This window comes from Haemaphysalis longicornis, unplaced genomic scaffold (assembly GCF_048455015.1).
Source record: "Haemaphysalis longicornis isolate Haplotype H1 unplaced genomic scaffold, Haemaphysalis longicornis Haplotype H1 scaffold_10, whole genome shotgun sequence".
Lineage (NCBI taxonomy): Eukaryota > Metazoa > Arthropoda > Arachnida > Ixodida > Ixodidae > Haemaphysalis > Haemaphysalis longicornis.
The window spans coordinates 55,190,091-55,207,216 of record NW_027526204.1 but is presented as its reverse complement, the minus strand read 5'-3'; the positions used below and the strand labels follow the sequence as shown (position 1 = coordinate 55,207,216).

The 17,126-nt window shown below is 46.7% G+C and overlaps 1 long non-coding RNA gene across 1 annotated transcript; it reads left to right on the top strand.

Moving 5' to 3' along the window:
• Window positions 1–5,776: 5,776 nt before the first annotated feature.
• Window positions 5,777–16,858, top strand: LOC144157738 (uncharacterized). Its single transcript, XR_013319843.1, has 4 exons — window positions 5,777–5,919; window positions 5,979–6,038; window positions 13,159–13,285; window positions 16,400–16,858. It is a non-coding gene; the product is annotated as an uncharacterized LOC144157738 (long non-coding RNA).
• Window positions 16,859–17,126: the final 268 nt, after the last annotated feature.

The following is a 17,126-nucleotide window of genomic DNA, read 5'->3' as shown; positions in this document are numbered from 1 at the left end:
AGCATGCCCGTTGGCATAAATACTGTCTCAAGTATGGGTTAACTCCAGTTTCGTGAAGAAACGCAAGGAGGGAGCAATGGTGGGGTCCCCATATTGCAAGGCTGTATTTGGGCTAGGTGTGCACATATTTTGTTCCTCCTTCCCACCACATTAAAACGTCGCAGAAATCTGCACACTTATAGAGTTGATAAAATCAATATGATATGACCTAATAGTATCAGTGCATTTGAATGGCATGCAGTGTATTGTTACCTTCATTGGGGTCAAATCTTTGTTCGAGCAGTTCACTGTTATCGACATGCGAGGCGGATAACTTCAGAGCATCCCTGTCCACATCCTCCTCAAACAGTATGAATGCACACAAAGGCATTGCAGTGAATAGGATTGAATGCACAATTAAAATTTTACGATAAAAGAGGACAAAAAACACGTAGCAGCTATGTGCAGTGTTCTACTCGTGCACTTTCACAAGCCAGAGTGGCAGAACATATTTTAAGTGAGTGAATTGGCATTGGGAGCAAGCACCTGAAAAAGTAGTTCACAAATATTTAATGCAATTTTGATAAGGTTTTTCCTGTTTTGAGGGGTATTTCATAATTTTAAAAGTTCTTGCCAACATTGTGAAACAAATAACATGTATTATTTGGTTTGTTTATGCATTTTAAAAGCTGTCCGGGAAGGTTTCCGGCCACCTTCTGCAGCTGGGCTGGAAATTGCTGTAGAATGTATTGCAGCCAGTACTAGAAATTCTGCCCCTAGTTCGAAATCTTTCCAGCGTGGTCACAAACTATCCAGTGAGCAAAAAATGAATTTCTGGCACGAATTTAATATTCCCCTCTGGAAAGCATATGTGGCTGGCTGGATACTGAAATACACAATTGGTGCTGAAAAATTAAGCTGGAAACGTGGTCGGTAACCCTTATTTCCAGTCGGAATAAGGAGTCCATTTCCATCTTGGAAGCGCTATTTGCATCTCTGGTTGAGGATGGGTGGTGGCACCTGCCGAAACCAAGTCTCGTCCCTGAAGTTGGCCCATTTCACGTAGCGTAATGCGGCACATGACAAGTGCCACAGTTCTTTGAGGCGAACTTTCAACGCTACAATATGCATGACTCATGCAGGTGTCAGATAGTACCGCTGGAAAAGCTTCGCTTGAATGAAACCTTAACTTCTCTTTGTGCGGATACTACATGGCTAAGTACAAATGCGCAGCCAGTGAAGACTTATTGTAGACCCCCGAAGTTCTTTTGGTGAGTTCTGGTAATGTGAGGAGGGCTGCTTTCGACTCTGATTTAAGACACCAGGGTGGCAAATTTCTCGTGCTTCTGGACATTTGTTGAGCGCACATTTCCAAAATAGTCGAGCTCACGAATTGGTGTCACATGATGTCTAGATCAGATCAGAAGAATGGGTAAGGCCAAGCCCATGGCAGGTCAACAAAACCATGCATTTATTCTGCGTCAGAGCAACCTACATCAAACAAAACCCTAATCTCTGAACCTGAAACCAAACACATTGAACAACTACATACAATACCAACATGCATCATCATCAGCCTGTCCAAACCCACTGCAGGGCAATTGCCTCTCTCACAGATCTCCAATTATCCGGTCTAGTGCTAAAGTGCTAACTTTGACCAATTTATCCCCGCGAACTTCTTGATCTCATTCGCCCATCTAAACTTCTGCCAACCCCTGCCACGCTTGCCTATTCTAGGGATCCACTCTGTTACCCTTAAAGGTACACTGAAGTGAATTTTTCAAGCTCCCGTTTTTGCTTGCACTGCGTAGACTGGCTCAAATTAGCCCACTTTTCATCGTTTATCCGGTTGAAAAATCGGTAAATATTTTACACAGCGGGAAACAAGAAAAACTACTATGCGCGGTTTGCGGCGGCCGCACCAACTAAAGCTGTGACGTTCGGAGGAGGGAGCACCGTGATTGGACGATGCCCAAGGTTAGCAATTCAACAAGTTCCGGTTTCGGTTTCGGTTCTGTAAAACACAACCGATGGCGTTGTTGGATGGGCATTCTCAATACCTCAGTAATCATCGTACCGCGCTTCTGCCATGTTGTCGGCTGTAAAATGCGTAAGATAAGCCTCCCAGCACGTCTTGGAATCGTAGAATTCACTAGCCGAGGCCTACGCAGTGCGTCTGCGGGGCATTGTCATTGTTTGTGGTAAGGCAAATTATCGATTTATTAGAAAAACAAGTGGTTGTATTGTCCGCATACAAGACGCAGTGAGAAGAATTAAGACAATACGGAGGATCATTATATACAATATGAAAAGTAAAGGACCGAGAATAGATTCCTGGGGTACACCTTGGTTAAATGTTTTTGTTTCAGAAAAAGTGTCAGCCATGTATCGGTATATTGTCGTTTAAGTAAATAGTTTTTTAAAACTGTTAGTGGTGGACTGGTTCTGCCATAAGCTTCTAATTTTCTAAACAAGATATTAGGGTAAATTGTATCAAACGCCTTTGTAAAATCTAGAAAGACTCAACCCACAAAACTTCCAGTATCAATTGATTTTTAATGAAGTCTGTTGGTGAAAGCAATGCTAGGTTGGTGGAACGTCCAGACCGAAAACCGAATTGCGATGGATTCAGTAGAATAAATTTATTGAGGTAGCTGTTCAAACGTTTGGAAAATATCTGTTCAATTGGTTTACTAAGGCAAGAGAGAATGAAAATTGGGTGGTAATTAGATATTAATAGCCGGTCACCTCTTTTGAAAACAGGTATTATTTTAGCTTTCTTTGGAAAATATGGAAAAGTACCAGACCTAAAGACAAGATTTATTATATGGCTAAGAGTATTTATCATTAAATCAGCAACTTACTTCAAATGGCGAATGGAAATGTTATCTAGGCCTGGGCTCGTATTTTTCAGCGTGCCAAGCGTACCGAGCACTTCTGGTGTAACTGGGAACAAAAATTGGGCCCATTTCCCCGCGAGGGGGACTCGAGTAAATGCGTCGCATAGGGGGTGGGTGTATTGCGTTAACGTTTAGTGTTTGGGGAGTTGGTGGTAGTGAATGCGTTGTATCAGCAGCTTCTTGACGTAGTTTGAATGAGTCAAGGATATAAGGTGCGTTCGTAGCCTCCCATTCTGTGTCGGCTTTGTGGCGCAGTGGGTAGAGCACCATGTACATTGCGTTCCGCCCGCAGGGTCGAGGGATCGAAACCAGGCGCCGGAATGTATTTTTTTTTATATAGTGTAGGGGGAGGGGTGCGGACTACGACTACGGACGTCAATGCGGGTGACATCGTGAGTTACTGAAATGCTCTGCATTTAAAAGAAATATTGGGAAGCACGGGGCAAACTAAGTTTCGCATTTAAAGGCTGAGGGGTATTGGGATAAATGGATGAAAAATATTCGCAAAAGGCAACAGCAATATGAGGTGGTTACATCAGGCTTACTCTGTTGTATGTAATTTTTGATATAGAGGCATTAGCTGCAGTTCTATTAAGAAAGGTATTCAGAAGATTCCAGTGTTTTTTTTTGGGTTGTTATGGTGTACGTTTAGCAAATTCATTTTCATAATAACGTTTTTTAGGCTGTTTTAGGAGGATGTTTAGGAGGCAGCAGTATTTCTTATATCGCTTCGCTAAATTAGAATTAAAGGGCTGTCTTTTGGTCCTTTTGTACATATTGTCCCTCTTTTCCGCATGCTTTCGAATAACTCTTTAGTCATCCATGGGTTGTTCAGATAGCTAAATCTCTTTTTACATTTAAGCGTGGTAGTACTTGATTATACAGCTTTTAAAATTGCAGAAGAAAAGTTATGCAGTGCTGCCTCTGCATCATCCATTGAATTAATAATAGGCCAATCAGTCGTCCGGATCGCTTCTCTAAATTGAACTTTGAACTCTAAATTGAACTCATTTAGTTTTAGCATTTCAACCTGCTTAGATGACTTCAGACTATTTCTTGTATTGTGGTCATGCAGTAAGCATCCCCAAAAATCCCTCAGTATGTCATGTCATGTCTAGCAACTGCATTCCTTAGATGGAAAAGCATTCGCAGATGTGTAGTCATGCTGCTGACCACTGTGCTTGTTCACCCAGCACAAGAAGGGCTCTCTGCACCCTGTTTTTTATGCTGTACGATAGAAGTTTTGGTTGGTTGCAATTCCTTAGTACCTATATTAACTTCGCTGGCTTTTCTCCCACCTTCGACTGCCTTAGACTTTTCTACTAGCATACCAGGCAGCAAAGCGTCGATCTACATTCGTGGGGAGTCAGAGCTCGATACATTCTACAAACTCACAAACTAAAGGCACATTCTTCCAGGCACAAACGTGTCGTAGTTTTCACTGAGTGAAGCAATTGCGATGGCCCGCCGGCGGTCAGCTGACTAAATGTATGAATGAATGAATTTATTGTTAAAATGGTAAGGAAAGACCACGAGCAGGCGTAGTTTGTCTCACCTAAGGGTGGACTCCGAAACGCCTGCTGGTGTGGGGAGTGTAGGAATGGGAACACAAGTGTACAGGAAAGGGAGGAGAGAGGGAAAGGGAGGATAGATATACACATATATCTATGACTAATAAGGACATAACTAAATGCTGAGCTCACTGATTCTGTTAAAGGGTCGGCGAGCCTTGCAGTACCGCATTCAAGCCATGGCATCTTGCTGTAACATCACACGGAATGTCATAGGAAATTGGCAAGGAGGATGCAGAGAGGACAGCTGTTTTGAATTGATTTTTCTCCTGAATGAAATCGCGTAAACGGAGTGAAGGTTGATGAAACATGGCTTAGAGACTGCAGACTACAATTTGCACTAGTAATCGTGCAATGTTTACAAATCCCTTCAGTGTCCCTTTAATGCCTTGACCACTTCATGTAATTTTTTGTTTACGTGGGGCATGGGTATTACTCTGGTGCCAGCCAAGAAATGAGAGTTGTCTTGTTTGAGTCCTGCGGATGATGACTGCTAGGTGGAATGTAATGTAGATGAGTTGTGTGCATGCCGCTTGAATGCGTTAATAGGGGGATAATTCTGCTGGAGGTAGAAAGAGAGTTAGAAATATCTGCTGCCAGCACACCTGTTGTAACAAGGTTACACTATAGTGCTATATCCTTAGTGGTAGTGGTGTGTGTTTTGCACATACTGTGCTCACCACCACTGTTTGACATTCAATCTCTTTGTTATAGTTCGCAATATGGGCCTTTGGACCAGCAATAGATACAATAAAAATGCTTTTCATAAAAAGATAACGGACCTGTATTTTAGAAATAGGGGACGTGTTCATTTCAGAACTTTGTCAGTACAACTTTTTAATCTTTTTTTAAAAAGCCAGTGGCACTCATTAGTGCCTGTGAGAAACTAATATCAGGAAAACATGTATGGAACATCCAGAGTGGGAGTGTGGTAGCTCCTGAAATCGTATCTATGGCAGAAGGGACTGAAAAATGCACTGAAGTAATATGGGGAAATGAGCTAGCTAGTGCAGTAAATATTTTGAAACTAAAGCGCAAACTTAGACTGGAACTAAGAAAGGGAACAAGAAGCACTTGTTTTTCCTTTCCTCTTCCTTGTCTAATCTTGTGCTTGTATTTTCAATTATAAAAAATGTGTGCATGATTCATCAGTTTGCATGACCATGAAACTGTTTAATCAGTAGCCTGCCAAAGCCATATCTGGTGATCAGTGGTCTCTACGTCACCATCTGTGGGATGTGAAACTGGCACTGGGCTTACAGCCAATCCTTTTATTGTTTCATGCGTGTAAATTTATCTGTGGTTGTGTTTCTTTACTTTCAGAAGGCACAGCACCGACAGAAGCCGTACTGCGTGCAACATCCTCGACGTGTGACAGCCGTGTTACACAATGTGGGGGGGTGCAGCCTCCAACCGGGTGGTATCTTGCAGCCAAAAGACGCAAGCCGCCGTTACTACTAGTGCCAGAGGTACTTCCTCAATTAGATGTCGCTGCAGTCTGCATTATGGACTGAATTTATTTTTGCAGTTACACAGTACGCTGTGACATTGATCAGTGCAAGCTGCCAAACCGAAGAGGCATTTCCAGGTTAGAGTTCATGGTTTTTCTTCTAATATGAGCGTTCTAGTGTGGAGGGGGAAAATGGCTGTAAAAAACAAGTTTGTGTTATAGTTTTTTATCCCTTTTCATACTTTTTTATTGCGGTAGCATGCCCGTTGGCATAAATACTGTCTCAAGTATGGGTTAACTCCAGTTTCGTGAAGAAACGCAAGGAGGGAGCAATGGTGGGGTCCCCATATTCACCGATGAAGGTCAGGTGGTCTGCCAGGGCGGAGGCCTGTGCCTCATTGGTGTCGTGTTCTTGCCGCTTCCAATGAAGGGCACGTCCACAGCAAATGTTCTGTGTCCGCATCTTCGGTAGGAGCCATGCAAAAGGGGCAGTTTTGTGGGTCATGGTAGTGTGGTGGCCACTCACAGGTAAGAGCGGGAGAGAGGGCTACACCAACATAAAGTCTTCGCAACAAGACCTCCTCCGAGTCTGCTAGGGAAGAGAGTAATGCCACCGTTCCACCAGTGGGATTAGGGCTCGTGTAGCGCGACGAAAATCTTTCCTTTGGAGAAACTGTCGTGGGGTGTCTAGTGTCAGTACAGGCAATGGTCATGGGACAAATGCAGTGTGGAAGGCACCATCCGCCGCAATGTGAGCAGAGAGCGTATTTTGCCGGACCCACGAGAGCTGCAGAGTGCAGTGGTACGTATCCAGTGTCATGAATGTCCCCCGATATTGCTCAGTTGCTATTTAATTGACGTAAATCACGTATGGCCGCCGTTCAGTCTATAAATTTGTAAAGTAGTACTTCTAGGGGCTTGAGAAGAGCAGGAGTTAGTGCTTGAAAGCTGTCCCGGATGACCGTAAGCTCGGCCAGCATAGACGGCAGGGTGCGGCGTGTTTCTTAGAAACACGTTTGACAGGACTCTGGGTGGGAAGGACATTGTAGTGTTGTGGTCATCATGTCATCCTTTGCCGCAGCGTCCACAAATGCCTGCACCACCTGGGGTTGAGACTCAGCTGCCAGATCTTGTGCAACCATGAAGAGCGTGTCAGAATGTCCGTTGGATTGATTGTGCACTCACATACTTCATTCATGGCAGTCTGGAAGCTATGAACATTTGTTCTTTGTGAGGAATATAAATTGTTCCAAGCGTGATGCTGCTATTTTGAGGCTAAAAAACAAGATGTGTTCATAAAGTGCCGAGCGTTCAGCTGTGCAGATGTCGGAACGATTTCAGGGTACTGATTACAGATCCTAAGTGATATTTTTACCTAAAGAACGAAAAACATCAGGGTTGAAAATCTGCCTTTTTGAGTACACTTTCCAGATTACAAAAAAAGCAAGGTTTAATTTATTTATTTTTAAAATTTGCATAATTTACAGGGTTCGCACAGGTCCTTGAAAACCTTGAAAACCCTTGAATTCAGAAGTGTCAATGTCAAGACCTGGAAAGTCCTGGAATTTTGAATGGTCCTTGAAAATCCTTGATGTTTCTGGAGAGAATCAATGGCCCTGTCTTCTCACAAGACTTTAGAGTATTTCTCGTGGATTTTAGGTGTTAACAAATGTAAAGATACATTGTAATGATCAAGGTTCAGTGTATTGCGTGAAATTACAAGTTTGGTGGATTTTCATTATTACAAGGCAACATTGGGAGCAGTCACTTCCCAATCCAATTCATGTCAGGATGCAATCCGGTGAAAGCAGGCTTTTGTTCTCTATCTTGCATCTTTCATCTAGTCTGTGGGCGCTCGCTGATTGCATGTATGCTGTGCCTCATACGCTGCATCTGCGTTTGCTTTTATGGGCAAATGGTGGATGTCTACATAGTTCGTCCTGCCTTGCAGCAACATTTGCTGCTTTAATTTCAGCTGGTATTCTTGGTGACAAAGCAGGAGATGCAGGCAACATTAACTAAGTGTTGATATCAAACAGCCTCAGCAAACACAAAGAAAAAAGAAAAACCTTTAAATACCAACCATAAAATAAAAAATAAAGCTGGCGGAGCATTCACGCACCCATTAGTGGCTATCTAAATGTACAATAATGTACTTAGGTATTGTGCAATAAAACTGTTGCATTGTGTTGAAAAAGTTATAAATAATCCCAGATAAAACATTAGATGAGGACATTGAAATTGTATTTTCTGGTCCTTGAAAATCTTTGAAAACCCTTCAATTTTTGCTTTTGAAGCCTGTACGAACCCTGATTTAGCCTGCTGAATAGAAGACGAATAAATGAATTTATTGTTTCCATGGAAAGGAAAGTCCACTAGCTGGTGTATTTTGTCTCACCTAAGGGGGGCACCGGAATGCCTGCTGGTATGGAGGGGGATTGCGAGAACAGGCAGGCAGGAAGGGGAGACGGGAGAGTAGGAGAGGATACATATAAACAGGACTATACGCTAAAAATAAACAAACAAATAAAACAGTACTAACACAAACACACAAAAATAACACGGCCACAGCCCAGTTTGCTAAATATGGAGAAAACACTGCCGGGAGGAGTTCCGAGGCGTGCAGGTAAGAACTCAGAGCTTCGTGGACTCCATCCCGCTTTTTGGCACTGCCCGGCAGCCACCAAGTCTCTTCGAAGGGCCGAGCCCTTCCTCTGAAGATGGGCAGCAGTTCAGCCCTCCATCACACAAACTGAGGCCACTCAAAGACCAAATGCGGCAGGGTCCATACGGTTGCCCGGCAGTGCAGGTACGATGGGCCGTCAATCAGCTCCAGGCAGTGTTTTTGTTTGGGTGTTCACACGCACCCAGCGTGAAGAAGCAGGACAGCCAAGCGTTGCTGACATGACAGCCGTTAGGCCCGCACGGGTGGCGGGGTGTCCCCACCGGCCAACCACGGGTCTGGGTGCTGGGCCCGCACATGCCACTAGATCAGGAGGCAGTTGTCTTGGCCTAACACCCACTGCAGTAATAGGTGAGCGCCCTGTTCAGCCAGACGTGCCACCTTTGCTCGCAAGGCCCGCTTGAATGGTGAGCACGGGTCACCGTCCCAAATCTGCAGTAGGGCCATTCGGAAATCGCACAGCAGGGCACAGCGCTCGTGGTTGGCTCCAGCTCCGGTGGCTCCGTGGTTGGCTCCAGCTCGCCGGGACCAAGGCCTACGCCCATCAGCTTGGGTGTGGCGGATGATGCGGCCTAGCGCAGCCGGGACTGCCTGCTGGCCTCTGCCAGCACAGTTGCTGCTGTGGCCAAACCCTGCTTGCTGACCCATAGAGCCGACTGTGTAGGCTAGAGTGTGGCTTTCGAGGTCACCCCTGATGACGGCCTGAGACACCTGCAGTTGCCCGCGGTGGGACATCCCCCGCTTGCAGTGCAGACCCGGGATCTCCATCTGCACTTTGGTCACCAGGATAGGCGGCGGCCAAGGGGGGCTGCGTCCAGGGTGGCCACCACACCTGCTCATACAGCGCCAGCATGAGCCCTGTGCAGGAGCGGCGATATGTGCGCTGCCGTTGAAGCAGGGGGCTGCCCCCTTCTGCCCTCCGCAGCTGGCCAATGTGGCCCAGGTTGGCTGCTCCACCGTCATTTGGAGCGTCCTTGCCACCGCCTCAGCCAGCGTCTTCACGCACTGAGAGTCTCAAGGCAGGCCCAGGTTGATTCGGACGCCCCTTTGTTGGCCGCTCTCCAGCTGCCACCAAGTGGGCTTGTGCAGGGTGGCCAGCGGCTGCACGTACATGAGCCCCACGGCCGAAGCATTGCACAGCCGCAAGGTCGTTTGCTGCGAGCAGCCGCTGTCCTGGTCAGCCACCATCTTCCACAGAGCCATTGTGGCCATCTGTGCCCTGGCTCGGAGCTCCTTGGCAGCCTGGCGGAAGTTGACGCAGTGGTCCAGTGTGAGCCCCAACTGTGCACACTGGTCTTCCAGCTGAGCCCTTCACCATCGATGTGCCGGCGCCTGGCCCTGTGACAGGATGGGCATCTTGGTGCATCAGCACAGCCTCCGTCCTGCTGGCCGATAGCTGCAGTCCAACGTTGGCCAGCTTGGCCCACACCACATCTAGGGCTGCCTGCAGCTGCAGGATGACTCCTTAGCAGCCCGCCTTAGGTCCCAGTGCCTGGGCGTTTACAAGGCGCCGCCACCTGCATGTGGCAGCGTTCTTGGCACACCCACCTGCTGTCAAGTGCCGAAATGGCACTGTCATTCGCACCTGCACCGTGTGGCCTGTCAGGAACGCCTTGACGGAGCCCCACAGCTCGCATGAAGTGCCGGACTCCTCCAGCACCCCTGACGTCTAGTAGCACCAGGGCAGCCACGTGCCTGGTAGCCTGGGCATGCTCCAGCGCGGCCATTACATCGGCAATGGAGTCCGTCGCAGCCTGGTGCTGCTAGAATCCTGTGAGCTGCTCCGGGATGAACTCCTCTTCCGTGATGGCCTCCATCCTGCACAGTGGTGCCCGCTTCAGCAGCTTGCAGTCGCAGGAGGTGAGGACCACAGAGCAGGAGGCCATGATGGCCCTGAAACCCCTGCCTGGCTTGAGGAGGGGCCACAGAATGGCCAGCTTTCAGTCGGGCGGCAGCTGCCCTGTCTCCCAAATGCGGTTATAGGCTGCCAGCAGCCTCACGAACCCCAGCTTGTCTGGTTTCAAACCATCTGGTATGTGAGGCCGTTGGCCCTTGGCGCCATCTTTCGCTAGCAGGTGCACAGTGCACCATGTCATTGAGCCTCGATGATGGGAGCATCGTTGAGTGGATGGCATCCCTCAGACTCCTCTGGTGCAGCAATCGGAGGCCTAGCTTCTGCCTGGGGGGGGCAGGAAGTGCTCCGCGCAGAACTGCTCAGCCAGCTGCTCGTAGCTGGCATTCCTCCTGATGGTCAGGGTGGCCAGGGGGTAGTGGTTTCCACGGGGCTTGAGGACCAACTGCAAAAATGCCCCAGACGAAACTGCAGCGTGGTTCGGCCTTCGAGCTGATGCACACCTCGGGCCACTGCTGAGGCCATTGGTGTGCCATCGGCAGACCGCTTCACACGGTGGTACCCCATCCAGTCAGTCTGGGCTCCCAAGCGCTGTGCCATCGTCCCCGTCTGGTTCCGCTTGGCTCGCTGCTACTGCAGCTTCAGGTGCGACGGGGCGACACCCTTGGCGATGGAGCACTTTCGCCTGGCTTTCCTGGCACTGCGAAGCAGGCCGTAAACCCCGTGAACCTCCTCAGCAAAGCAGCACCAGAAGTGGTCTCGGTGGGTGACGGGGACGTGGTGCAGTGTGGGTCGGCTGTCCGGCTTCCAGCTGGTGCAGTGTGGGTCGGCTGTCCGGCTTCCAGATGGTGCAGTGTGTAGCAAGTTGTGGTCAGAGTCTCACGTGCTGGACTCCCGCATCCAAGTTCCAAGTGGCGTCAACCCTGGCTGACACCAGGCTGAGGTCTATGACCGTGGTAGTGCTGTTGCCTTGCCTAAAGGTACTCACTGGTGTTCAGCGCAGTCAGGTTGAGGTGCAGCATGGTGTCGCACAGGTGTTCTCCTCGTGCATCCATCCCACAATCCCCCCACATAGTGTGGTGTGCATTGAAGTCGCCACAAAGCAGATGCCGGGCAGCCCAGAGGGATACCTGCCAATTCAGCAGTTTCGAGTCCCAGGGTCGGCGGGGTGCACATACCCACTGCACACAGTCACGTCACCATCAGATCACGTCACCACCAAGTCACAGCGACTTGGACTTAGATCATGATACATTCTACAAACTAACAAACTAAATGCACGTTCTTTCAGGCACAAACATGTCGTGGCTTTGTTTCAGCTAAGTGAACAGATTGCGCCGGCGCGCTGGTGCCCGGCTGAATAAATGCCGGGCTGACTGATTCTGTCGGAGGGTAGGTGGGCCATGCAGTAGTGGAGTAAGGCCAAGCGATCTCGCTTTAAAGGGACAGACAACCGATTTTTGTCGAGTATATGTTCACTGTCCCAAATGAAAGGGCATCACTTCAAACACCTTAATCCGAAACGGTTTTGCTGACAGCGCCCTAGAACCTTTTAAATCGAAATTTTTAAATCTACGAGCCGTATGTGTCCTCTCAAAAAATGATGCTGGCAACCATGACACCCAGTAGCGCGGCAATATACTTTTGTCTGTATGCGAAATGAAAAACGATATTTTAAAACTTGTCCCCAGCTAAAAAAAGTGTGAATCGCAGGCTTTTGTATTCCTTTGTGTATTTTTAAATTCAACAGCCAATTTTGCACGAATGCACCATCTGTGGGGACAGACGACAAGTAGCATCTGCCTTCAGGTTGTGGCAGGTCCGAAGTTCGATTCTCTTCGGCCGCGACTTTTTTTTCTTTTTTTGCTGCCGTTGGCATATTTGGAAACTGAAATCAAATATTTTGGCAGAACAAACGCCCCTGACTCAAGCAGAATCGTCAAAGCTACTTCACTTGGTCTGTTTACTGAACGCTGCCGTTGATTCTGAGCATGGAGGCTCAGTTAGCCACACTGAGAGCAACCCAGTGACAGCGGGCTGCATGTTGTAAAAATTTTCAAAATAATGTTTTAAAATACATATACAATTTAAACTTATACGAATACTTGTGTTAAGAGGTTTTAAATACATAAATAAACGTTTCAGCAGTTACAGTAGCTGCTAGGTTTGCAGGCCATGTGACAGGGACACATATTGTAGTGTCAAGTTTCGACACTACGAACTGCCACCCTTCCGATTTCAACAAGTTTGCTGCCAAATAAAAAAAATTACTTACGCCAATTTGTTTATGAATTGCTTGTGGTTACCGGGCTATATAGAACGCTGGCTTTCATGTGAACTAGAGAACACATACGTGACAAAAATCGTATGTCTGTCCCTTTAACATTATATGAAACATCATAGAAAATCGGCAAGGAAGATGCAGAGAGAAGGACACCATTTTCAGATTGATTTTTATGCTGAATAAAGTCGCATAAATGCAGCGAGAGTGATAGAAACACGGCCTATATCCTCCAGACGACAATGTGCGCTAGTAATCCCACAATATTTACGAATCACTTCAGCGGCCTTTTAAAGTCAGGCCTGTGCAGTGCTCTACTTAAAACTAAGTCCTTGCTGTGAAATTGAGTAGTAAGAAAGAAGCGAGACGTTTTACTGAAGTCTGTGTGAACATTGTACGTCAGTCATTGTCTTTAGCTGCTCTGACCATTGATTTTTTTCAGTTCGAAAATTGGACAGAGCTGAAGCTTGTGTCTTGGAGCAGTTCTCTGCTTCAGGAGATGATGCTGACATTGCGGTAGAAGGTGGTCTTCGCACCTGGTGCTGCCGCCCATGTTCTGGCAACACAGGGTAGGTTGCAATGCTTGCAGTGTGATTTGTGGAACAAACTGTTTTTATAGCTCAGGCTTAAAACAAGCATTCATTTTGCTGACTGTAGATTTGTTGCTACAGGACACTGACAAGACAAAGAGAAAACACATTTTATTGAGTGTTTCTTAGGTCAGAGGATATTCATGGCTGCAGGCGTAAACTGGGCAGCAATGTTGGTTGGTCTGGTGACCATCGTGGTTTGCACACTTGTGTCCGGGCTATGCATTGCTACCTCCCACTGCTCATCCGATGTGAATGGTGAAAGTTATTTTCAGGGCAGGCCCATATTATTTGAGATAGATTGGTTGGGGCGCCGCACAGGAGGCAATCAGCGGTGGGTATACTGATGGCTGAATGTGTTAGCCTTGGAAGGTTTGGTAAGGCTGTGTTTATTAGGAGAGGCCAAACATGCGCTTGCTTGCTGTTTAGGTTTTTGACCGCCAGACCGTAGACCTGCAGGAGAGGCAGTATTGCGTGATTTCATTGTAAAACACTAATCTGTCCCTTGGAGATCGGGCTTCGTGGTTTTGGTGTAGACTAGTTCACACCAGGATGGTGAGGCTCGGGCCACTGTTGTGAGCTGCCTCGTTTTTGTTGAAGCCAGAGTCCAGACCAGTTCGACGGGGGACAGAGGGAGGTTTCGGTTCAAGAATTTGGGTGCCGCTTTGGAGATTAAGCGGGCAGCAAAATTTTGTATTGCAGTTTTCGAATCTGAGATGACTTGTTGGGTTGGATTGCAGTGAAAGTGCTATGGCCATCATGCTGGGCTTGATTTCAAATTTCGTCTAGAGAGCTCAAGTTCTTTTTTTCTTTTTGCTGTGCATGATGTCTGGGTTGCACGGTTCATAGAATTGGCCTAATGCTTAGGTTTGCGTGTGTGTCATGCAGTATTAGTGGTTTGCCAGTTTGTTGAAGAGGTTGTTTGATTTCTAAGTTATGCAGGATGTGTAATCCGGTGGGGATTTTCGATAATCGTCATATTGATTTAACAAGTAACATTTGATAAGTTCTACGACTTCATTGTAAACTCCCAGTCACTCGAGTGTGGCTGTGGAGGTGCACGGGGGCAGGTGCAGTGGGGATTTATATTCTTTCCTTATTAACTGGTTCACTTTGTATAGTTTTGCAGTGTTTGGATGTAGATAGGGTAAAAAATAGTTTATTCTGCTCATACCAAATGTTTGTAACAGCCTGATGCCATCCTCTTCCTTTAAACTTCTGCATCGGTTTGAAATCCACTGAATCAGACCGATGGTTTGGTTTATATGTCTTTAGATTGTCCTGAGAAATTTAGTGTATGCCCTGGTCTGAATTTTGAGGCCTGAGATTTTTAGTGATGAGACCCTTGAATCATATTTTTGAAGATGTGTAATTTAATGTTGGCGAGTGGCTGTTTCCTTCGTTTTGTAAGGATTAGAAAGCTTCCAGATTCATTGGCTAGACACGATAATCCGGCCTTTTCTGCTTCTATTGCCACCTGTGAAACCTTTATTATACGGGCTGCGCAATATATCACGGAAAAATAGAACCAAAGGACAGAACATTAAAAGCACCAAGTAGAAAATATGAAGCTATACAAGTGACAGAGAATATGATAAGCACTGAAGCCAGTCACACTCATGGGCAACAAAGCGTGAAGAGTCAAAACAGAATCTTGTTTACCAAATGATCGCACAAGTGTCCCCTGTGTTGCTCATTGGGTATGGAGCGTGTATTTTCATTTTGGTGGCCTTTGCAAGGTAGGGTACGCACTCGACTTCGCAGTAAAAGATGGCGAGGTCACTATTGCCTGTACCAGTTTTCAGGGACTTAATGATGTCACGAGTCATCATTTAGGCAGTGCGCTATCTGATGTAGATCACTTTACCCGTGAGCAGAATGTCGGACATGGCACCACACTTCCATGGAATGAGGAGTTTGTTTTGTTTTTGTAAGCAAATGGTGTCTGTCAGCTCCTTCGAGTTCATGTCAGCTAAGAGCAATGAGTCTGGTTCACACAAAAACACATCAATGCCAGCACATTCTGCCACCTTCCCAAGCTTGTGGGAACTACTTAAATATTTCCTGCGAATTAACATGTTCACTGCCTTGTGGGTCACTGGTAAGAGTTACCGCCCGGGTTCATACACGGCAGTAAAGTTACGAGCATAAATCTGCTTGCTGATGTGATATCTTCATCATACTATCACAACTGCTATAAGTTGGAGTTTTTGTTGTGTTTTGTGCATGAGTTCAACATGTTCTTTTGTGAAACTTGTGATTAAATATTTTCAGTTGACTATGTTTTAAAGGGACCCAGAAAAGCCTTTTGTAAAAGTTACAAAAGACCTGTATTGTCCCGTAGCACCAACAAAGCGATGCAATGCCGTTAGTATTATTGATTTACATTCATTATTAGCTGCGCGGGAAGCAATTAACTGCACCTCTCCCCCCTTGCCGATCGATTCCTCCTCCCTCTCTGCTTCTTTCAAAGCTGTTGGAAATACTGGGAATAGCCATGTGACATCGCGACGCTCGACTTCCGTTCTGCGCTAGCTAAATTCCTGCACCTAGGCACGGGTCAATCGCTGCGGACCCGCTTTTGCCTCGGGATCGCGCAGGAAGGAGGAAGAGCAGCCAGAAGCCAATGGCAGTGACGTCGGCAGCCGAACTCCCCGGCGATTGGGTGAATCAGGAGGGCGGCTCGCAGTTGCATGAGCCGCGATCGCCGTTGCGTCAGCAGCGATCGGCTCGCTGCGGTGTTGCGCTCATCGGCTGAGAAAGGCTATCTTCAAAAATTGTTTACAAATTATCCGTACAACGTATGGGGCTCACACTTGGCTCAGAAATCCCCCGTTATGTGTTCTACCACCTGAATGCATTTGATTGCCACCTTCACAAAGCTTTTCTAGGTCCCTTTAAGAATCTTTCATTTATTTAAAAAGAGTACTAGCATTTTTTAGGCATTTTTTCGAATGTTAAAATTTTTCGAATTCGAAAAATTTTTTCGAATGTTAGCATATTTTGGTATGTTTTGGTCATCCAGTTGACATATATGCAGTCTTTATTATTGAACAGTTTGTTCCAATACTGTGTCTCATTTTTTCCACTTAGGAATTTTTGCTCTGACGGCAAGAAAATCCTGTTTGGAGGGAAGCTGTATTCCTGCCTTTCCTGTGAACAACTCAGCCACCAGACCACTCATAGCGAAGGGTGTGGCACCACGACGCTTCACATCTGCACTATTTGCAAAAAAGCCTTCAGTGGAAACCGAAGCTTCAGCCTAGATATGAGAATGCACTCTAGCAAGGAGCTCCATGGGTGTCGCACCAGTAATGGGCAATTTACACACACAACTACCCTGGTTATTCATGAAAGTGCACACTCTGGTGAGAGATCCCACACGTGTAGCATCTGTCGAAAGGTCTTTGCTCAAAAAGCTAGCCTGGTGGCTCATGAAAGATTGCACTGTGGCAATAAAAACTATTATAAAGGTTTCCCTTTAAGTGGCCAACTGGGTCGTCATGAAAAGTCGCACTCTGCTGACAGGCACTATGTGTGCAGTATTTGTAATAAGAGTTTTGCTAGGAGATCCGATCTGGCTGTTCACAACAGATTGCACTCTGGCCAAAGGCCTTACGTGTGTAGAATCTGTAATAAGAGTTTCGCTACGAGATCCCATCTGGCTGGTCATGAAAGATCGCACTCTGGCGAAAGGCCTTACGTGTGTAGAATCTGTAATACGAGTTTCGCTAGGAGATCCGATCTGGCTGCTCACAACAGATTTCACTCTGGCGAAAGGCCTTACATGTGTAGCATCTGTAAAAAGGGCTTTGCGACT